The 23,966-nt window shown below is 44.4% G+C and overlaps 1 long non-coding RNA gene and 1 pseudogene across 1 annotated transcript in view; one reads left to right on the forward strand and one right to left on the reverse strand.

Annotated features, from left to right (window-relative positions):
* LOC143940130 (uncharacterized) overlaps nt 1-23,966 on the forward strand; it is a 648,562-nt gene that overhangs the window by 256,546 nt on the left and 368,050 nt on the right. The window lies entirely within an intron of this gene.
* LOC143941754 (U2 spliceosomal RNA) lies at nt 13,579-13,814 on the reverse strand (annotated as a pseudogene).

Consider the following 23,966-nt stretch of genomic DNA (forward strand, 5'->3'; position numbering starts at 1 on the left):
CCACCAGATCAGTGATTCTCTGACTGATTGGTTCACCTGAATCTAACGACCCAGGTACGACTGAGATTTGTCCCATTTAGACAAGATCTCCTACTGCAGGACTCTGGTGTAGAACAGGGCAAATGGTACAGCCTCAAAGGAGGCCACCATGAGCCCCAGGACTCGCATGCAAAAGCGAAGCGACGCCCACCTGCGGTACATCAGCAGTCTTAACGCAGATCTGAGAGTCTGCAGCTTGTCTGAAGGGAGAAAACTCTCACTTCCATGGAGTCTAGTAGCAAGCCTAGGTACTCCAAACGCTGAGTCGGTACAATCAGTTCTTTAGGTTCAACAGCCACTCAAATTCTTACAGAGTCTGCATGGTGATCGCTACATCCTCCTCTAACTCTGAGGTGGAAGATGCTCTCAGGAGGAGATCGTCTAGATATCCCACTATCGCGATCCCACGTTGCTGTAGCAACGTCAAAACCGGAGCCAAAACCTTGGTAAAGACTCCTTTACATCTCCTTCAGAAATGTCCAATCCACCCTATCAAAGGCTTTTTCAGCATCGGAGGATAATAAGCACATTGGTATTTTATGGGCATAAGCCAAATGGATAATATCTAGAGCTTTGGTAGTGTTGTCCTTTGCCTCTTTAGTAGGCATAAAACCCACCTGATCAGGGTGGATAACATTCTGAAGGAGCGGCTGTAACCTAGTGGCTAGTATACGAGTGAGAATTTTCAAATCAACATTTAACAAGGAGATAGGTTGATAGTTCTTACATTGAGCATGATCCTTGCCCTCCTTAGAGATAACTGTAATATGTGCTCTAAGGGTATCTCTTGGTATAGGCCAGTCTTCTAACAAGGAATTAAATGTGTTTATGAATCGCGGGCCTAAAATAGAGGCCAATGCCTTATAATATACTACCATATATCCGTCAGGGCCAGGAGCTTTGTAAGGCTTGAGTGTGTTAATTGCCCTTGTATATTCCTCAATTGAAATTTGTGTGTTCAATATTTCCGACGCACCCTCTTTAACCGGTTCCCGACCAGCGCATGATGATGTACGTCGACAGAATGGCACGGGCAGGCATATTGGCGTACAGGTACGTCCAATATTCAATGCCACCCTGCCATCGGGAGCGCGCCGCCGGCGGCACGCTCCCGCACTGGTCGGGACCCCCGTGAGTCTGGTCGCGGGACCCGCGGACTTGATCGCCACGGGCATCCCCGCGATCGTCTCATGGGACGGCTGAATGGAGGAAATGCCGTGTAAACAGCATTTCTCCATTCTGCCTAGCAACTAGTGACGCTGATCTCTGCTCCATGTGATTGGAGCAGAGATCAGTGTTCACTAAATGAAAGCCCAACCCCCCCACAGTTAGTAACACACCCCTAGGAACACTTAACCCCTACACTGCCACCCACTGGTTAACCCCTTCACTGCCAGTGTCATTTACACAGGAATCACTGCATTTATATAGCAGTGATTACTGTATAAATGACAATGGTCCCAAAAATGTGTCAAAAATGTCCGATGGGTCCCCCACAATGACGCAGTCACAATAAAAATCGCTGATCGCCGCCATTACTAGTAAAAAAAAAATAATAAAAAATTATTAATAAAAATGCTATAAAACTATCCCTATTTTGTAAACGCTATAACTTTTGCGCAAACCAATCAATAATCGCTTATTGCGATTTTTTTTACCAAAAATATGTAGAAGAATACGTATCGGCCTAAACTGAGGGAAAAAAATGTTTTTTTATATATTTTTGGGGGATATTTATTATAACAAAAAGTAGAAAATAATGCGTTTTTTTCAAAATTGTCGCTCTATTTTTATTTATAGCGCAAAAAATAAAAACCGCAGGGGTGATCAAATACCACCAAAAGAAAGCTCTATTTGTGGGAAAAAAAAGACGTCAATTTTGTTTGGGAGCCACGTCACACGCCCGCGCAATTGTCAGTTAAAGCGACGCAGTGCCGAATCGCAAAAAGTGGTCTGGTCTTTGACCAGCAAAATGGTCCGGTCTGTAAGTGGTTAATTGATGGTAGTCCTGAGGAAGAGAGATATTCCCTGAATTTTTGTTGCTTTATCAAGATCTGATGAAATATTAGTCTGCAGATTATAAAGCGACATATAATATTCTCGGAAGGTCTCTAATTTCATTAGATTTGAAAGTGTGATTTCCACTGTCAGAATCGATATGTGGGATATAATTCTTCTGAGAGTTTTCCCTAAGTGAGTGTGCTAGCCGTTTGCCAGATTTGTTCCCTTGTTCATAGTACGTATTCCTAGCTTTCAATATCTGTATATTAGTCTCTTGTCTCATTAGGGAATGTCATTTTTCTCTCTCTAGCCTAAGATCTATTGCTACAGATTGTACCAATGTTGTTTTATGCTTAATTTCTAAGTCTGCTACCCGATTTAATTGGGCTTGAAATGCTGCTTGGCTTTTTTTCCCTTAATTCAGCTGCCTTTTTAATATAAATACCCCGCATAACACATTTATGCGTTTCCCATAATATAAGTGGGGAAATTTCGTCTGAATTGTTTTCGTTAAAAATTCTAGTCAGTTCACTTGCAAGGTCATTACATAGTGGGCCTTCCTGTATTAATAATTCATTGAGTTTCCATGACCAAGGTCTATTAACCTTGTGCAGTTGAAGATCAATAAGCGCTGGAGCATGGTCAGACAAAGTTTGTAATCCAATTGACGAGTTAACTACCATAGGTAGTAGCGATTGGGATACCAATATATAGTCAATACGGGAATAAATATTGTGCGGCGTCGAGTAAAAAGTATAATTGCGCTCAACTGGGTGTTGGATTCTCAAAATATCTACCAAACATACATTTGGAGGTCTTTTTTTATCCAACTAAGATACTGGTATGGGAGGTGTGAGGCAGATTTAGAAACATCCAATAGTGGTTCAAGAGCCACATTGAGATCTCCACCCAGTATCACCCCCCCTTCCATAAAATTCTGCAAAGTATTAAGAATACTATCCAAACAAATGAGCTGAGCTCTATTCAGTAAGTAAAGAGAAACTAAAGTAACCCGCCGACCCGCTAGGTCACCCTTAACAAACAGATACCGTCCGTCTGGGTCACTCATCTGTTCAACAAAAGACCATGATACCAACCCAGAGAGCAAGATACTCACCCCTCTCGTCTTAGAATCTGGGTTTGTACTATGAAATTAAAAAAGGAAGCTGTGCTAGAAATCGTATAGTGCAAAATCATATCATTATCATCATAACATAATTCTTCCACCCTGTGTGCAAAAATATTGATATAACCACAAATAATACAAATAAATAAAAAACATAAACTAATTGAAAACGTGAACAGTCTAAAAAAGGGGGAAAGAGGTGAGAAGATGAGGCTTCAATCCATTTAGGTGACACCGTACAAAACCCCCTCAGAGTATGTAGCAAGTGCACCCAGAGAAAGGAATTCCTCCACCACTAGATTCAGTGAGGCTTACCAGCTGACAAGATCTCTTTAAAGGGAGATCATACATGCTCGCAAACAAAACCATCAATCCGGTCCCTTTAAAAGACACTGCTGATATCTCCAACTCATGCATCCCCTCCTCGGAGCGTCTCCCGTTTCACCACAATCATTTAATGAGATAAAACAGAAAGGCTCCCATAGCGTAACTCCATATAAAACTTTTATTTAAACAAAATAAAACAGAGATTGCAAACTCACAATTTCAGCCGCATACAAGCGTGTATATACAGTAACGAGCCGGCCGGCTCTCTCTCGCTCACACTGCCCGTCCTTCCTAGACCAACGGGGAATGGCGGTGACGTCAGCACGCCGCTCAACCCTACGTTGTTTCGTCAAAGCTGACTTCTTCCTGGGGTACGGGCGGCGCGCTGATCCACCGCCTTAAGTATACACTGGCCGCAATTGTAACCACCCACTTCCGAGCTCCTGGTTACCGCTCCTAATCCGCCATTTTAGAATAGGGCAATATTGATAGCTTGCCCTTAACATTAGGCATATACTACAAACTAATTTAAGAGAAAGAAGGAACAATTTCCTATATTAATAATAGATTCACGAATGCAATCACTACCATTAAACCTTAATAGCTCCACTAGGAGTATGTACCTTGGATAGGGGCGTCCCTCTCTGATCCATCAAATAATGTAAGTATATACAGTTAATCATATAGGGACCCATATACACTTAACCATTTATGTACCTCTTTAGAATAAAGGTTACATACCCAAAATGATGGTCAGAACATGTATAAAAATTATATTTAAAATTATAAAAAACATTTTTATTTTCAAAACATTTTTCCTATCTTCCCTTATAAAAAATATATACTTAAAAGTATATTTCTACAATATGGGACTCATGCTAGATAAATCCACATGTAGCAGAAATCCTAAGACTCAAAGGGAAATTCATTGTCCCCGATCGAAAAAGGGCTGCACTATCCGATTAAAGGCTATGAGTCAACCCCCTAGTGTAGTCATGGGATTCGACCCATAACCGAAAAAAAATCAAAAATCATCTAAAATCAAACACTATTAATAAAATAAAGTAAAATTAAATAAAATAGAAACTATGGGTTAGCACCCCATACATTAATCACTGGGCACACCCATAAAGGTACAGTTAACTTTTACAACACACCCAGGGTCCATTCCAATCAATATAAATATTGAAGGACCCTCAGATGCACCACAACACCCACCATGTGAGTGGGCACCCTCATTGGGCACCCTCAGATGTTGTCATAGATGGCCGAACCGTCGACTAGGCCGAACCAATACCAACATACCGTTACCTTATTAATTAGATTAGGAGCGGTAACCAGGAGCTCGGAAGTGGGTGGTTACAATTGCGGCCAGTGTATACTTGGACCTAGCACCTGAACGACCACAACATACAGGGATATACAATGTAATATTGACATATAATCACACACATAGGTTGGACTTGTGTCTTTTTTCAACCCCACCTAATAGTGTCTTTTTTCAACCCCATCTAATATGTAATTAATGTTTTTGGGTTTGCAATTGAAGTATGCATGCAATTAACGTTACCTACAACAAGCTTCTGCCTCATGATGGATTCCTGGAAGTCCTAAAGACTATTTGGTCTGATTGTCTTCAGAAACTTTTTATTAGTTTGTGATAAGCTTCTGTAAATCAAGACTATTTTTTAATTAACTGCCAAAGACATGCACATCTAAAACACTTGGCAATAACACATATTAAAGTGGTTGTAAACCCTTATGCCACGTACACACGATCAGACTATCCAGCGGACTTAGTCCGGCAGACCAGAGTCCGCCGGACAATTCGACCGTGTGTGGGCTCCGGCTGACTTTTTCTTCCCAAAAGTCCAGCGGACTTTGAAAGAAGACTTGACCCAAAATCGGACTCACTTTCCGGCAGACAATCCGCTCGTCTGTGTGCTAGTCCGCCGGACTTTTCAAATGAACGGACTTGCCCACACATGGAGTAAAGTCTGTTCATTTTGAACGTGACTTCAGGTACGACGGGACTAGAGAAGAAGTCAATGTCGTCACCTCCATCGGTGAGATTGACACCTTGCAAGCCCCATTGCCTGGTATGGATTTAAAGGGGAACCCCTACGCTGAAAAAACGTCGTGGGGGTCCCCACAACGTCATCACCAGACCCTTATCCAAGCACGTAGCCCGGCCGGTCAGGAAAGGGGGTGGGGACGAGCGAGCGGCCCCCTCCCCCGAGCCGTACCAGGCCGTGTGCCCTCAACATGGGGGATGGTGCTTTGGGGAAGGGGGGCGCCTTGCAGAAGATAGTGGAGGAGCCTGGCGAGAAGACCCCCAAAGTCAGAAGAAGACCCCTAGAGCTGCCTAATAAACGACTTTAAAAACATGTGTTGTGTGTTTTTTATTTACACTTTTTTCCCCCAGGTGAATGGGTAGGGGTACATCGTACCCCATACTCATTCACATAGGGTGGGGGGGCCGGAATCTGGAGGCCCCCTTATTAAAGGGGGCTCCCAGATTCCGATAAGCCCCCCGCCCACAGACCCCGACAACCAACAGCCAGGGTTGTTGGGAAGAGGCCCTTGTCCTCATTAACATGGGGACAAGGACAAGCACCCACCCCCCCATGTTGAGGGCACGTGGCCTGGTATGGCTCAGAAGGGAGGGGCACTCGCTTGTCTCCACCCCCTTTCCTGACCGGAAGAGGGGACAGCGGTGACATCGCTGGCTCCTGTGTCAGGTAAGTGACACATAATGGGCTACTATCCAAAGACCAGAGCACATTTTGCGATTCGGCACTGCGTCACTTTAACTGATAATTTCGTGGCTGTGCGACGTGGCACCCAGACAAAATTGACGTCCTTTTTTTCACACAAATAGAGATTTCTTTTTGTGGTATTTGATCATCTCTGTGGTTTTTATTTTTTTCACTATAAACAAAAATATAGCGCCAATTTTGAAAAAAACTTATTATTTTTTACTTTTTGTTATAAAAAATATATAAAAAAAATGTTTTCCTCAGTTTAGGCCGATATGTATTCTTCTACATATTCTTGGTAAAAAAAAGTGCAATAAGCGTTTATTGATTGGTTTGCTCAAAATAGCATCTACAAAAAAGGAGTTAGTTTTATGGCATTTTTATTATTGATTTTTTTTTTACTAGTAATGGCAGCGATTTTTATCGGGACTGCGAAATTATGGCGGAGACGTCGGACAATTTTGTGCACATTTTTGGGACCATTGTCATTTTTACAGCGATCAGTGCTATAAAATTGCACCGATTACTGCAAAAATTACACTGGCAGTGAAGAGGTTAACTGCTAGGGGGCTAGTGAGGGGTTAAGTGTGTCCTGGGGAGTGATTCTAACTGTTATGCCCCATACACATGGTCGGAATTTCCGACGGAAAAAGTCAGATCGGATTATGTTGTCGGAAAATCCGATCGGGCGTGGGCTCGATCTGACTTTTTCTGTCGGAATTTCCAGTTTGAGAGCAGGATCTAAAATTTTCCGACAACAAAATCCAATCTGATATTTTCCGATCATGTGTAGAGAATTCCGACACCCAAATTTGGAGATGAAAGCTATTGGCTACTGGCCTCTACTTAGTCCCGTCGTACAATGTTTACGTCACCTCGTTCCGAATGATTGGATTTTCCAACAACTTTGTCCGACTGTGTGTATGCAAGACAAGTTTCGGCCAAAATCCGTTGGTATTGGTCGGAATGTCCGACCGTGTGTATGAGGCATTAGGAGGCTTGGCTACAAATTACACTTCACTGATTATAGCTCCCGATCACAGGGAGCTATGATCAGTGACAGTGTCACTAGGCAGAATGGGGTGATGCTTGTTTACATTAGCATATCCCTGTTCTTTAGCTCCGTGAGGCGATCGCGGATTCGATGTCCGCGGGACCCGTGATCCTACTCATGGAGCTCCCGACAGGGTCGCACGAGACCACACAGTGGCAAATTCAAAGGGACGTACCTGTACTCCCATTTGCCCAGGCGTGCCATTCTGCCGATGTAAATCTACATGCAGAGGTCGGCAAGTGGTTTAATTCAGTCAGGGAAGTTAAAAATAGGCTTATGTTGTATTATGTATACAGGGCCGCTGTTAGAAATCATGGGGCCCCATACAGCCTACCTGACGGGGCCCCATTGACCCCGCCCACAACCCATCCTGGCTCCGCCCATAACCCCACCCCTGCCTCCACGCTGTCAGGGCAGGAGGCAGGAGCTGGAACATTTAACATTTACAGCGCCCCACCAATCATAACTGCATCTGAATGGGAGAGATGTCAGTGTTTTGACATCTGTGCCCATTCAGTTTGTGTCTTCATACGGAGCTTTCAATCAGGTCTGCATGAAAAAGGACCTAATTGCAAAGCTTGGGTGAAAGGTTATGAAAGGAGAGTGGTTTGGGGGTGGTAAAAATGCAGCTTGGCTATGTATTTTTACTGTCCCTTCCCCCATCACATGTGTAAAAGTAGCATCTCACTATGTGCTCATGGTCAGGGCCGCTGATAGGGCAGTACAACCAGCCCTGTTGTACCGGGCCCGGCCAGCAGGGGGGGCCCGAGCAGCTTTTAACTTCTAGCTAAAAAAAAAAAAAAAAAAAAAATAACTATATTAACCTGCACCCACTTGATTACTAACATATATAAGGAATATATATTCATTTCCTGGGCCCCATCAGGTTACCAGAGGGGCCCAGGAGGTGAAAGCAGAAGAGGGACTTTTTTTCTATTTTCGGGTGCAGGGATACAATGCTGTGCCGCATGCTGTTCTCAGTATACCTGCACAAACTAAAGTTCTTCCTGCTCACTGTATGCCTCTCCGGCGGATGGATATTACTGTTATACGGCTCCCTTCATCCAGTAAGTGCTGCAGCTTGAGGGACTTATCACTGGGACGGCTGAGACAGACAGAGCAGCAGGAGTAATCTGGACAATGGCAGTGGTGCACAGGCAAGCAGTCCCCTGCACACACACACACACACACACACTGACAGGTCACACTATTGTAGCATGTGCAGTCCCTAGACTCTGTGTGCTCATGGTTATTATCATTATGATGATCAGGGCACAGTAGGTGCTGTATGGCTCTGTCAGTGTAACATGACTGTGTGGTGCTGACTTTCCTGATATATGACTGTACTGTGTGTTACAGACTATAACTCAGCACAGCCATAACAAAGTCAGCATCACACAGTCATGTTACACTGACAGAGCCACACAGCACCTGCTGTGCTCTGATCATCATAATGATAATGACCATGAGCACATAGTGAGATGCTACTTTTACACATGTGATGGGGGAAGGGACAGTAAAAATACATAGCCAAGCTGCATTTTTACCACCCCCAAACCACTCTCCTTTCATAACCTTTCACCCAAGCTTTGCAATTAGGTCCTTTTTCATGCAGACCTGATTGAAAGCTCCGTATGAAGACACAAACTGAATGGGCACAGATGTCAAAACACTGACATCTCTCCCATTCAGATGCAGTTATGATTGGTGGGGCGCTGTAAATGTTAAATGTTCCAGCTCCTGCCTCCTGCCCTGACAGCGTGGAGGCAGGGGTGGGGTTATGGGCGGAGCCAGGATGGGTTGTGGGCGGGGTCAATGGGGCCCCGTCAGGTAGGCTGTATGGGGCCCCATGATTTCTAACAGCGGCCCTGCTCATGGTCATTATCATTATGATGATCAGAATACAGCAGGTGCTGTGTGGCTCTGTCAGTGTAACATGACTGTGTGATGCTGACTTTGTTATGGCTGTGCTGAGTTATAGTCTGTAACACACAGTACAGTCATATATCAGGAAAGTCAGCACCACACAGTCATGTTACACTGACAGAGCCATACAGCACCTACTGTGCCCTGATCATCATAATGATAATAACCATGAGCACACAGAGTCTAGGGACTGCACATGCTACAATAGTGTGACCTGTCAGTGTGTGTGTGTGTGTGTGTGTGTGTGTGTGCAGGGGACTGCTTGCCTGTGCACCACTGCCATTGTCCAGATTACTCCTGCTGCTCTGTCTGTCTCAGCCGTCCCAGTGATAAGTCCCTCAAGCTGCAGCACTTACTGGATGAAGGGAGCCGTATAACAGTAATATCCATCCGCCGGAGAGGCATACAGTGAGCAGGAAGAACTTTAGTTTGTGCAGGTATACTGAGAACAGCATGCGGCACAGCATTGTATCCCTGCACCCGAAAATAGAAAAAAAGTCCCTCTTCTGCTTTCACCTCCTGGGCCCCTCTGGTAACCTGATGGGGCCCAGGAAATGAATATATATTCCTTATATATGTTAGTAATCAAGTGGGTGCAGGTTAATATAGTTATTTTTTTTTATTTTTTATTTTTAAGCTAGAAGTTAAAAGCTGCTCGGGCCCCCCCTGCTGGCCGGGCCCGGTACAACAGGGCTGGTTGTACTGCCCTATCAGCGGCCCTGTATGTATACAATAGGCGTTTTATGTATACAATATTTGGAAACTCACTCCATTGTTTTGCATATTCCCAAATTTTTAAAACAGATCACTTTTTGCTTTAAATTTAAAAAATGGGCCCTGGGAAGCAAGCAATATATATAAAGATGTCACCTGTAAAGAAGGATCTGTCCTCCATCTCTTCTTTAGGAGTATAGCCAAAAAAACTGCTTAGCTACTGCACCTGAGCTGTTACAGGTAACATAGATCAACATCATCCTATCGCCCAAGAGGTGACAAGGCCACTTTTACTATGCAATCCCTATACACACTGTGTATACTACATTTACCATTTTGACAAAACAAAAGAACGGTGTACATATTTCTTTCTTCTGCTGCCCCCAATGGCAAATGTAACTCTGTTGGTAAGGCATTGTCCCTAAAGTATGCTGGAGCATCAACACATCTAGGAGTGTCAATCTCCTGTGTTCCCTGCAGGGCTGAGTGATTCTTCCTGCTGTCACTAGAAGACACAGTAGTGAAGCAGGAGTGAGAGGAACAAGTGAATGCTATGGGGGACAAATGTTATCAACACTCGGGGAAGTGTCAATTTTATAGAAGACTTTGGCAAGTATTTATGCCTATTTAAGTAAGATAAGTACTAGATAAGTAATATCCTAACTTTGAAACCCATCTTGGTGACAGGGTCACTTTAAATGCACAGATGGTTTGTCCACAAATGCAGATGCCCCCAGTCTGCTAACATTTACAGAGAGGAACATACTTTCCCAGCCCCTACTTTCCCTTGTCAGGGTCTCTAATGCCACGTACACACGATCGGAATTCCGGACAGAAAAAGACCGATGAGAGCTTTTCATCGGAAAATGCTGTTCTCAATTTTCCCGACAGAAAAACGTTCTATCGGTAATGTGTATGCAATTCCATCACGCCAAAAATCACGCAAGCTCAGATTCAACTACGAGACAGAAGCTATTGGCTACTGGCTATTGAACTTCCTTTTTCTAGTCACGTCATACGTGTTGTACGTCACCGCATTATAAACGATCGGAACTTGATGTGACCGTGTGTAGGGAAGACAGCTTGAGCTGAATTCCGTCGGGAAAACCATCAGAGCTTTTTCCGACGAGAATTCCAAACGTGTGTACACGGCATTAGTCTGTTATTAAAAGAGAAGTGGGGAATAAAAAAACAAACAAACATAGGGGTTGATTTACTAAAACTGGAGAGTGCAAAATCTGGTGCAGCTGTGCATGGTAGCCACTCAGCTTCTAACTTCAGCTTGTTCAATTAAGATTTGACAAAGAACCCAAAGGTTCATATGCAGAGGTGCACCAGAGTTTGCACTCTCCAGTTTTAGTTACAGTTTTCGTTAAAGTGGTTGTAAACCCTTACAAACCACTTTGACCTACAGGTAAGCCTAGATTAAGGCTTACCTGTAGGTCCAAGAAATATCTCCTAAACCTATATGGTTTAGGAGATATTTGCCCGAAAACAGGCACCGCTGTCTACGGCGCATGCGCCATAGACAGCGGTGCGCAGGCGCACTGAGCGTGGCATTCTCAGCGACGGAGCTGCCGCGCGTGTCGGCTCCCGTGCGCATGCGCAGGAGTGACGTCATCGCGGCTTCGCCGAATGACAGCGGCGGAGCTGCGAGACCCCACCAACTAGATGGATGCGGCGGACTACAGGGGACAGCGGCGACTTCGCTGGCTCCTGTGTCAGGTAAGTGACACATAATGGGCTACTATGCGATGCATAGTAGTCCATTATGCTTTGCCTTTGCAGGGAATGAAAGAGGAAGTAAACTCATCAGGGTTTACTTCCTCTTTAATCAACCCCAAACATACTCACATAGATGACTGCACCATTAACCAGAGTTGCAGTTGTCCCCAACTGGCTCTACACTATAACTGAGCGATCAAAAGACAGATGATCGTTCAGTTCTTGGGTCCGCTTGGAGAAGAGAGCAGTGACTGTCTGCCACCACTCTGTTCTCTGCCCCTCCAGTGCTCACTGGAATGCTAGGCTGTGGAGGGGGTGCGAGCAGCTGGCTCAGGCTCTCAGTGGCATGCTGGCAGAGGCCTCTCAGAGTCTGAACCAGCTCTGGGACATCAGCAGGCAGCAGGCTTTAGCCTGCTAAATGTAGGTCACAGGAGTGCATCGTGCTTTGGGAATACTGTATCAGAATCTCAAAGCACCCAAAACAAAAATGTAAAACATCCCAAATAAATCCCCAAATTTTGGGCTGTCTTCAGAAAAGTAATAAAGGGGAAATCTTCCAATGGGAACACAAGTGCTGGTGACCTGGGGGGGGGGGGGGTCCAAAGACCAAACATTTCAGTGATTTTCTCTCACTTCCTGTTTTGGCTATGGACAGGAAGTGAAGGTAACTCTCCCAATGGGACAAAAAAGATGGCAAAAATAAATAAATACAGGAGTTATACCCTTACCTTACTCTATGCACAACGAAAAAAATAAGTTTTACCTATAGTTCTACTTCAAAGTAGTTGAAGGGGTTGTAAAGAGAATTTTTTATTTTTTTTTTACTTACTTACCTCCACTGTGCAGCTCGTTTTGCACAGAGTGGCCCCGAACCTGCTCTTCTGGGATCCCTCGGCGGCTGTCTCAGCTTCCTCCCTCAGATGCTTCTCACGTTCATGCGAGCTCCCTCGCATGGTGAGAAGCATCTGCGGGCGCGCTCCTGTGATACAGCTGGGGGCTATAGCCGCTCGCTGTATCACACGGCCCCGCCCCCGGCGCTCCGCGTCAGTGGATGTGATTGACAGCAGCACGAGGCAATGGCTGCGCTGCTTTCCATCCATCCACTCTAGCCAATCAGCGGCCAGGCTGAACGGTGGAAAGGACGTCGGGGGACGAGCGAGACTTTCGAGGGGTGAGGTAAGCAAAACGGGGCCTGGGGGCGCCGACACTGTCAGATGTTTTTTCACCTCAATGCATAGAATGCATTAAGGTGAAAAAACATTTACCTTTACAACCCCTTTGATTCTTTTTTATAGAGCACACAATAGTAAAACAAACAAAAAGTGCACAGGCTGTACACATGATTCTCCGAGGAAAAAGGACCCCAGCCTTGATCCCCCAGGGCTCAAGACAGCTGACCACACTAGGGTACTTGTTGGTCCACCTGGACAAAACCAGGTAGACCCCTTTCTTCGGGAGACCTGCTAAAGTAAGACCTACCCAAGTGCTAGGTGGGGCTCCCCTGAAGGGAGACCCCATAGAAGGGGGACAACAAGACCAATTTTTCTTTCCCCCCCCAAAAAACTTTCAGGGCAAGCCCAAGGATCTACACCCTACCAGTCAGGGTTGAGTGAAAGTGCATAGTGCTGTGCATAAAAACAAACAACGTATATAAATGGGATGGCGGTAAGTGCCAAAGTGCAATACAGTGGCTGCACTTCTGGTCAGTACAATAAATTCCTCTGGTCAAAGCCAAAAGGCTCAGCCCAGGAGTCAGGTGTGGAAAAAGTGTGCAGAAGTGCATGTTATCAAGGTGCCATAATAAATTCAGAGTGAGCTCCCCCACCATGAGAATGACTGCCACTCCAGGTGCACTTGCACCGCAGGCTTTTCTCTGCACAGTCCGGGTCAGACAAATGAGGCATGATTGCTACTAGAAAGGCATTGCTACTTAAAGAAAGCACTGCCTTCAACTGGGGACAAGCCTGGTGCACCAGGCCAAGTTCCACCTGTGAGAAAAAAGAGCCCTCCCCTGCACACACCTTATTACACCAGGAATTACTAACCGGTTCCCCAAATTGCCGAAGGGAACCAGGGTTCTGTCGCCAAACACTGATAAGAACAAATACTACACTTGATCTTAGCCAAAAGGCTGAGAAGCTCTTATTATCAGATAAACATTTTGACATTCTAATGGGAACCAAGCAGTGACTAAGTGGGCAGTGGATGTTATCTGGAATTTGCAAAGTGTTTGATACTGCATACCACAAATGCTTAATTTACAAACTGAGGTCTATGGGACTGGAGACAATTGTATGGATAGAAAGCTGGAGAGCAACTGGAAATGATTCAGCTTCTGAGCAACCTGTGAAAGGATCCTAGCCCTGATCCCACAGGGTGCATTCCACCTGACAGGGACTAGGGTACTTGTTGGTCCACCTGGCTGAAACCTGGTAGACCCCTCTCTGTGGAAGAGCTGCAGAAGTAAGGCCTTCCTAAGTACTAGGTGAGGCTCTCCTGAAGGGAGACCCCATGGGAGGAGGAGAACCCAAGCAAAATTCCATGTGCCTCCTCCAAGAAATTTTAAGAGCAAGTCTGAGGACCTACACTCTACTAGGCAGTGTTAAATGAAAATGTATAGTACTGTGCAAAAATCAAACATCATATATAAAAGGGATGGGGATAAAAGACAATTGTATCAAAAAGTGCCAAAGTGTAATACAATGGCTGGTCTTCTGCCTAGTATAAAGACTCCTCTGGTCCCAGCCAAAAGGCCCAGTACAGGAGGCAGATGTGAAAAAAGTGTACAGAAGTTTATGTTACCATGTTGCCCCCCCCCCCCCACCATGATAATTTCTGGCACTCCTCAACTGCCACTCACGGCTTTTCTCTGCCCAGTCCTTGGCTGGATAGAAAGCTGAAGTAGCTCTAATGCCGCGTACACACGACCAGACTTTTCGATGGACTAGGTCCAACGGTCTTCCCGACGGACTTTCAGCGGAGGTCCAACAGACTTTCTGAACAAAATGGACTTTGCCACACACAACCGGACTAAGTCCATTCAAAAGTCCATTCGATTTGAACGTGATTACGTAAAAGGGACTAAACAAGGAAGTTCAATAGCTGGTAGCCAATAGCTACCCTTGCGTCGTATTTGGTCCGTTGGACTAGCACACAGACGAATGGTTTTCCCGATTTTTAGTCCGTCGGACTTGAGTCCATCGGACTGATTTGAAATATGTTTTATTTCTAGGTCCGTTGGACTTTGGGGAAAAAAAAGTCCGCTGGAGCCCACACACGATCAAATTTTCCGACGGATTCCGGTACGCCGACTAAGTCTGATGGAAGGTCCGATCATGTGTACGCGGCATAAATGATTCAGCTTCTGAGCAATTCTGTTCCTATTGCAATTAATAGCTCCAATATATTGAGCTTTCAGTGGAAGGAAATACATTATTGTCATGGTTATGCAATAGAGTTTGTCTGCTTACCTGTCTCCATGTGTTCATCTCTAGAGACCAGCCGACCCTCACCTGACTGTTTTTGTAATACATCCTCTGGCATGGCTCCACCCTAGCTCCTATCAGAGAACTCTATATTAACCTATGCACTGCAGACCAACCCTGCTGATCAACCTTTGTGTGTTAGCTTCCTATTACATGCCGTGTGCTCTTCTGTTGTTTTCCGTTACCGACTTTGGCGTGTCCTTGACTATCCCTGTTTGCCTGTGATCCTGACCTTTTGGCGTGTCCCTGACTATTCCTGTCTGCTTGTGGCCCCGACCTTGGCTTTGTCCCTCACCATCTCTATCCTCCTGTTGCCTACTGTGGGTGTGAGCTGGGGGACCCTGGGGGTCGCGACCTGGAGCCAGTTGCAGCCAAGTCCATCCTCACCACTAGAGGCTCTGGTGAACACCTGCTGGTTCTTAGACTCAGCGCCCCAGGGAATCTTATGCTATAACCCCGGTGGGATCCATCTTGGTGTTCTGGCGGCCCTGCCTTCCTATCACCTTGAACCCCGGTCTGCAGCAGTCAGCCGTAGGGTCCACAACCTTGCGGTGCACTCCTGATCCCTACGGTGTACATCTGTCACCTGGCCTCAAGGTGACCTGACAATTATATTTAGGGTGGTAAAATACATACATAGGTTATCCATAAAGGTGTTATTTTTTATTAAGATCTGAAGGTGGCCTTGGATTTACAAATCCTATGCTATCTTATTTTCAAGCTGCCCAATTAACCCAACAGTCCGCTGTATATTGTTGTGGGGAGAAGCCTGATTGGGTGGCAATGGAAAGAGGGCAGGCCATCCCTATACATTAGATTACCTAAAGTGGAAACCTGCAAAGCAATGGCCACTTATACTTGTCACTACGCTGTCCAACTCACTGGCTGTGTGAGATAGATTGAGACACAATAGGAATCTCACTTCCTCCTTCTTTCTGTTAGTGCATCTTTTTAACAATCCAATGTTTCCTCCTGGTCTTGATCCCAAAGCTTTTTGTTGGTGATTAAATAAACAGCTCTAAAGAATAGGCCATTACTTTCACGATAGAAAACCCCTTTACAACATAACACAATAAGTAGGAAAAGTTTGAAAAAAAAAGATATTTTCTACTTTTTTTAATAAGAAAAATCCAATAAACTCAATTTTAGTCATACATTTAGGCCAAAATTTATTCAGCCACATGCCTTTGGTAAAAAAATGTCAATAAGCGTATATTTATTGGTTTGCGCAAAAGTTATAGCATCTACAAACTAGGGCACATTTTCTGGAATTTACGCGGCTTTTAGTTTATGACTGCCTATCTCATTTCATGAAGTGCTAAAATGGCAGGTCAGTAAAACCGCCCCCCCCCAAATGACCCCATTTTGGAAAGTAGACACCCTAAGTAAATTTCTAAGAGGCATGTTGAGCCCATTGAATATTACATTTTTTTGTCCCAAGTGATTGGATAATGACAATTTACAAAAAGTTGTCACTAAATGGGTATATTACTCACTCATGCCATGGCTATATGTGGAATTGCAGAATACATTTTTCCACTTCTTCCCTGAGTACGGGGATACCACATGTGTGGGACTATTTGGGAGCCTAGCCGCGTACAGGGCCCCCCGAAAAACTCTGATAGGTAGTGAGTAGTGAAATCAAAAATTTACACCCTTAGAAAGCCTGAAGGCAGTGCTTGGTTTTTGGGGTCCCATACGCTGCTAGGCTCCCAAAAAATCTCACACATGTGGTATCCCCATACTCAGGAGAAGCAACAGAATGTATTTTGAGGTGTAATTTCACATATGCCCATGGCGTCTTTGAGCAATATATCATTAAGTGACAACTTTGTACAAAAAAAAAAGTTTGTAATTTTCCCGCAACTTGTGGCAAAATATAAAATATTCCATGGACTCAACATGCCTCTCATCAAATAGCTTGGGGTGTCTACTTTCCAAAATGGGGTCATTTGGGGGGGATATGAACTATCCTGGCATTTCATGCACAACATTTAGAAGCTTATGTCACACATCATTCACTCGTCTAACCACTTGAAGACAAAAGCCCTTTCTGACACTTTTTGTTTACATGAAAAAATATTTTTTTTGCAAGAAAATTACTTTGAACCCCCAAACATTATATATTTTTTTTAAAGCAAAGGCTCTACAGATTAAAATGATTTTTCAAACACATTTTTTTGGGAAAAAACACACTTTTTTAAATTTTAATGCACTAAAACACACTATATTACCCAAATGTTTGATGAAATAAAAAAAGATGATCTTAGGCCGAGCACATGGATACGAAACACGACATGCTTTCAAATTGAGCACAAACGTGCATCGGTGACAAACTACATACATTTTTAAAAGCCTTTACAGGTTACCACTTTAGATTTACAGAGGAGATCTCCTGCTAAAATTACTGCTCTCGATCTGGCCTTCGCAGTGATACCTCACATGCATGGTGCAATTGCTGTGTACATATGACGCCAGACCGACGCTTGTGTTCGCCTTTGCGTGAGAGCAGGGGGGGAACAGGGGTGCTTTTTTAAAATTTATTTTTTTGCTTTTTTATCTTATTTTTAAACTGCTCCTTTAATTTTTATCTCAGGGAATGTAAATATCCGCTATGATAGCAATAGGTAGTGATAGGTACCCTTTTTGAAAAAATTGGGGTCTATTAGACCCTAGATCTCTCCTCTGCCCTCATAGTATCTGACCGCACCAAGATCGGTGTGATAAAATGCTTTCCCAATGGCGCTGTTTACATCCGGCGAAATCTAAGTCATGAAATGCTCGTAGCTTCTGGTTTCTTAGGCCATAGAGATGATTGGAGCTGTTCTGGTCTCTGATCAGCTCTACGCTGGCAGAACCACTGGCTGTATTCTCAGGTTCCCTGTTGGGACAGGAGAGCCAGAGAAAACCATGTAAAGCATTCCCTCCCACTGCTTGTAAAGGCTAATTAGCTGCTAGGATTGCTTTTACATAAAAGCCGACCACTGGCTGAAAAGAATGATACCAAGATGATACCTAAATCCACAGGCATCATTCTGGTATAGGAAAAATATAGTAAAAATATTAAGCCGTGCTAAGTGCACTATAACAGATTAAAGTGACAATGTGCAGACAATATTGTTCTACTCCCAACCAGTGGGAGAATAAACAATATAAGTGTTGTTCCCAGCCACACCCTTAAGTGGGCAGGTCACAACTTAGTGTACAAAAATTATGTAAATCATATAAATCAGGTGATCACATCTAAAAACACCCGTGAACTGAAAGTTTCTAAATAAACACAAAGTAATAAACAAATGAATAAATGAAGAAACAAGTCCAGCTGTAAAGGATTAGATACAAATAGAGTCCTCCATATACGAAAAGTGTTCAATCCACCACCAAGTATCTGAAGTTACTTCTTACCGGAACTTCATAATCCCCAACTACAGAGGATCACGGTGAGCATATAAATATAAGGTTGTCCCCCACTCCAAAGGAATCCTTCCTGTTCGCCTTTACACCCCCCTTTCCATATACAAATAGCTGGATGCGTTTTTCATAGGATACTTCTCACAAATTTGGAAGGCTCAAAACGTACACCCTGGAAAAGAGAATAGGGCTCCAATAGTGTAAAAACCCTTTATTAAAAAACTTAAAGAATATAAAATAACACTTACAATGTCATTGATGTTTCAAAGCCTTAAGTCTGTCGCGCCGGCCATTCTGGTATAATCACTCAAAATCCCTTTTATAAAAACTGTAAAAAAAACTATAAATTGAACGTTGCAGATTAGGGTCTCTCAAAATGTGATGGCCATTACATCTTTGGAGGGGGACACAGGGACAATAAAAGCGAGTGTCAGGCCTATATCCGCGCTTTCTACAGACACAACATCTTCTTTGGGTAGGGGTACCAGAGAGGACATGCGGACAATGCCTCTCATGCAGCCGGCATACTGCATTTGCACTGGGAAGTTGGGCCAGAGCACTGTCTGGATACAGAAGGATCTCTTCCTGGAATTTAAGAAAGGATCCAGTTCATCCTGAAGCTCTGTATAGCACATGAGCGTTCAGCAAAGCCAATTGAAATAAGTATACAGACACTTTTTTGTACCAGCGTCTGGCCTTACGGGCAACTAGGTATGGCGCCAACAACTGGTCGTTGAGGTCCAACCCTCCCATATTAAGTTTATATTCGTGGACACAGAGGGGTTTCTCCACAACACCAGTCGCCATAGGAATTTGGACAGTCGTGTCTGCATGAAGGGAGGTAAGAATGAAAACATTCGTATTATCCCTCCACTTCATAGCGAGCAAATTATTACATCTCAAGCAGGCTCTCTCCCCCAGCCTAAGACGGGAATCTACAAGCCGCTGGGGAAAGCCCCGTCGATTAGGTCGCACGGTGCCACATGCTCCAATCTGTTGATCAAACAAGTGACTAAACAGTGGCACGCTTATATAATAATTGTCCACATACAAGCGATACCCCTTTCCGAATAAGGGTGACACCAAGTCCTACACAATATTTGCCAGCGCTTCCTATGTAGTCAGGGCAGTTTGGCGGCTCTACGTGACTATCTTTTCCCTCGTAAACCATGAAACTACATGTATAGCCTGTGGCCCTGTCACAGAGGTTATACATCTTGACCCCGTATCTCGCACGCTTGCTGGGAATGTACTGTTTGAATGACAAGCGGCCAGAAAACTTAATCAGGGACTCATCAACGCAGACAACTTGTAGAGTAAACAAGGGAGTAAACAAGGCTGCAAAACATTAACTTTGTAGAGCCGATCAAATTCAGGGTCACCCCGAGGACGACAGAGTTCATTGTCACTGAAGTGCATGAACCGCAAGATCTGCTCGTATTGTGTCCTGGTCATGGAAGCAGAGAACACGGGCATTGGTCAGTGGACCAATATGACCACAACTCACTCTTTTTAACTATGCCCATGAGGAGGGAAAGGCCAGAAAGGTCTTAAATTCGGAGACCGTAATCTGTATCCAATCTCTGGCAAGGGTCAGCTGGGGATTAGTGGCGATGTATTGACCAGCATACAAATTGCTTTGGTCCACAATCGATCTATAGAGATCTTCGGTGAAAAACACAGAATAAAAATCATGTGACGTAAAATCAACTGTTTCCACCTGAATGCCGGGTTGGCCAGTGAATGGTGGAAGTACGGGTGCTGCAGAAGTGGTGGGTTCCCAATTAGGATTGGCGAATGCAGCAGGAAGGGCACTATGGGCTTGATGGGCCTGTCTTTGTCTTCTTGGTGGCAGCGGGACACTACTTGTGCTTGCCACCTCGCTAGCTTGAACTGCACTTATGAAACTTGCCACGTGCCACTGCAGTGCTGGATGTACGACCAGGATGTACTAGGCTGCTGGTGCTTGCCAGTTCACCAAAATGAATAGCCTCGCTTTTACTGCTCTGCTCCATACGAGGGACCTGCGGTTCCTGCACCTCAGTGACAGCAGAAGAAGATGGGGGTCTGGTACGGGCCACAACTCTGTCGTCAGAGCTATCTGTCAGGGTGCTGCTGCAGTCTACGGCTTCGTATTCTGAGCCTGAATCTGACAGATGAGTGACTCATAACTATCTGTCATGCTCAGAAACGTGTAGGCCTCTTCACTAGTGTACCTTCGATTTGCCATTTTGGGCTCTAAATTTATTGGTACACTAGTGAGACTCACAGGAAAAAGAGCTACTAGGCTTTCAGCGACTGTATCAAAACGCTACCAAAAAAACTGTTAGTGATCGCAGGGATCAGGTCTGACTCTGTGAATGCTGCACTTATGTGTTTAGTGTTTTGTAAGTGACAGTGATCGATCGATCGATACTGCACTTGGGTGGGCTGGGCTGGGCGGAGGGGCTAAACACAAGTGCTAGCAGGTATCTAGGCTGATCCCGCTAACACTGCGTTTTTGGGAACCCTAAACTTTTGGGGACGCTAGTATAGATCCGATCAGATCAGATATTGATCCGTTCAAATACTATACCACTAAGGGAGGTGTATGCTGCGTGTGTGGGTGTTAGCGGTACTGGCACTAACCTGATGCTGCCTGGGGAGCGACGCAGACTCTACGTGACCCTAAAACCTAACTCTGATCACCCGCCGGGTGATCAGGGGGTTAAACCTTTATTGGGTAAAATACGGCAGGTGCCCTGACACTATAAAAAAATAACTAGTTAAACTGTGTCACCCGTGACACTTATACTGTGATCACAGGTGACATGGATGTAATCAAGGGGTTAAACCTTTATTTGGGGGGTTAGGGGGGTCCCTAGTCCTATCTGAACCTAATATTAGTTACCCTAACACTGATTAGTGTCACTAATGACACTAGTACAGCGATCAAAAAAAATCTGATTGCTGTACTGGGTGACACAGTGACAGGTGGTGATCGGGGGTGAATTGTGTGCCTACGTGACCTGGTGTCAGTGTGCTGTTGGTGCAACTCACTTGTGATGTTCCGTTTACACAGACAGGGGAAGGATATCATTCGTCAGGAGCGATCACCAAGTCCAGGCCAGAAATCATTGGCCTGGACCTGGGGATTGATCTGTTCCTGATCGAATCCCATCGTTGTGGGCGGTGCACGCACACGCCTCCTCGCTGGCCGCGCACCTGACGTAGGATAATGGCGTCTTGCCTGCCTGTACAATTCTGCCGCAGTACAACTGCGGCGGCTGGTCAGGAACAGGTTAAACGAACCAGTTGAACATATTTCTCACAATTTACAAAGATTTATCTTCTTTATTTTCTTAGCAGCTAAATTGACTATGGCTAGAACATACAAGAAAGCATCGGTTTTCTTGTTTAAGAAAAACATTTCCTGGAACATGAGCAATGAGAGGATATCTTGAATGATACCTGCAAACAATTTGAAAAGTGTAAGGGACCCTTGAGCACAATATATCCAGATCTCTTTATAATCACACTAGACTAGACACTACATTTGGAAGTTACGAGAGGTTTCAAGTTCCGTTTTTCTTTACTTTTCTTTTCCTTTTCTTCTACCCTTGTTTCCTATTTCTGTTTAAAACCTATTTAGCATTACACAGAGCATTCTAGTTGCTAACCACTGTTATCTCTAGGAACATTGTGGTTGATTTACCAAAAGAGAGAGTGCAAAATCTGGTGGAGTGCTGCATGATAGCCAATATAACTTCAGCTTGATCAATTAAGCTTTGGCAAAACCTGGAAACTGATTGGTCTCCATGCAGAGCTGCACCCGATTTTGCACTCTCAAGTTTAGGTAAATCAATGTTGGGTCCTCCTTTTGGATATTTGATGACTTATAGTTGTCTTCAAACCATGATTTTGTGTAGATGTTTTTATCTATATACTAAGCCCTTGTACACACGGTCGGACATTCCAATGGACAATGTCCGATAGGACCGTGTTGTTGGATAATCTGACAGTTTGTGGGCTCCATCGGACTGTTTCCATCGGAGTATCCGGCGGACCAAGTTTTCCAGCTGGGCTATAAAATTTTCCAACAACATGATCCGATCGGACTTTGTCCGATCATGTGTAGAGAATTCCGATTGGACAAAGTGCCACGCATGCTCAGATCAAATTCCTAGACCAAAGCTATTGGCTACTAGCCTGAACGTAGTCCCGTCCTAACGAAATAAAGTCATCACGTTTAGTACGATCGGATTTTCTGACAACTTTGTCCAACTGTGTGTATGCAACAGTTTCCGTCGAATTTGGTTGTCGGAATGTCCGACTGTGTGTACAAGGGCTAATATGTTTTCAGTTGATGCTTTCTGATTTTCCTATGCTTACCTGGAATCTTTTATTTGTCTTACTTTGGACTGTATTTTTTTACTTTCTCTAATAAAAATACACAGCAGTTCACTGAGCAAAGTATACAGGTCCAATAAAATTTCCCATGTACCATATGATTGCTGTGGCCAGTCATCGTGATCACATATGTAAAGAAAGGAGGCATGTTGCAGCCAGCACTCTTTTTTTCTCTCAAAGCAATTTTTTAACAGCTACAGTATCACCAGCCAGTGTCCCTGATCACTAGTCACTTAGTACAGTGTCATTATGGTGACACTGCACAGGGGTCGCAAGTGATTAGGGACACTGGCTTGCTGCTCTGATTACACTGTATGCCAATGCAGCCAGCCAATGACCCTTATCACTAATCACACCAGAACAGTGTCACCATACCAGTGCAGCCAGCCACAGTGTCTCTGATCACCACCACACCAATCAACAAGGATAAGTCATTGGATGTTAAGAAGCCAGCTTCCTAACAAGGATGAGTCATCCCTGCTGTCAACAGAGGACCTCACAGTGAAAGCTTAATGTAAACAAAAGAGCCACCAACAAAAAAAAACAGTGTATGGGCCCCTACCGGCCAATTCTGACATTTCTCTCATACATGTAAATATCTGCTTTTTTATGCTAAAAAATTCACCGGTCCAATGCTGCTGAAATCATATGTCTGCAAGAAATGCAGCTGCAGTTTTGCAGATATATGAGCAGGCATGCAATGGTGTTGAGATTACCTTTCTCTTGCCTCTGGGAGGCAGAGTATCTGGCCCAGTCTGCAAAACTTCTGACCCCTGTTTTTATATTGAGCGTTCTTGGTGTCAAAAAGGTAAGGGTAGAACTACACCAGGGCAATGAAGCTCTCTGGCTCTAGGAGATGGGATGTGCCATCCTCCATCTTGATTGTCAGTCAAAGGGGTGGAGTGCAGCTGATTAGGGTGATCAGCGTGTGCATGGAAAAAGCACAACAAAACGCTCATCTCATAACATTTTCACATGTTTTCTTTTTTTTTCCACATTGATTTCTATGG

This window comes from Lithobates pipiens, unplaced genomic scaffold, assembly GCF_037356315.1.
Source record: "Lithobates pipiens isolate NorthernLeopardFrog02 unplaced genomic scaffold, aLitPip1_a1.2 Scaffold_3, whole genome shotgun sequence".
Classification (NCBI taxonomy): Eukaryota; Metazoa; Chordata; class Amphibia; order Anura; family Ranidae; genus Lithobates; species Lithobates pipiens.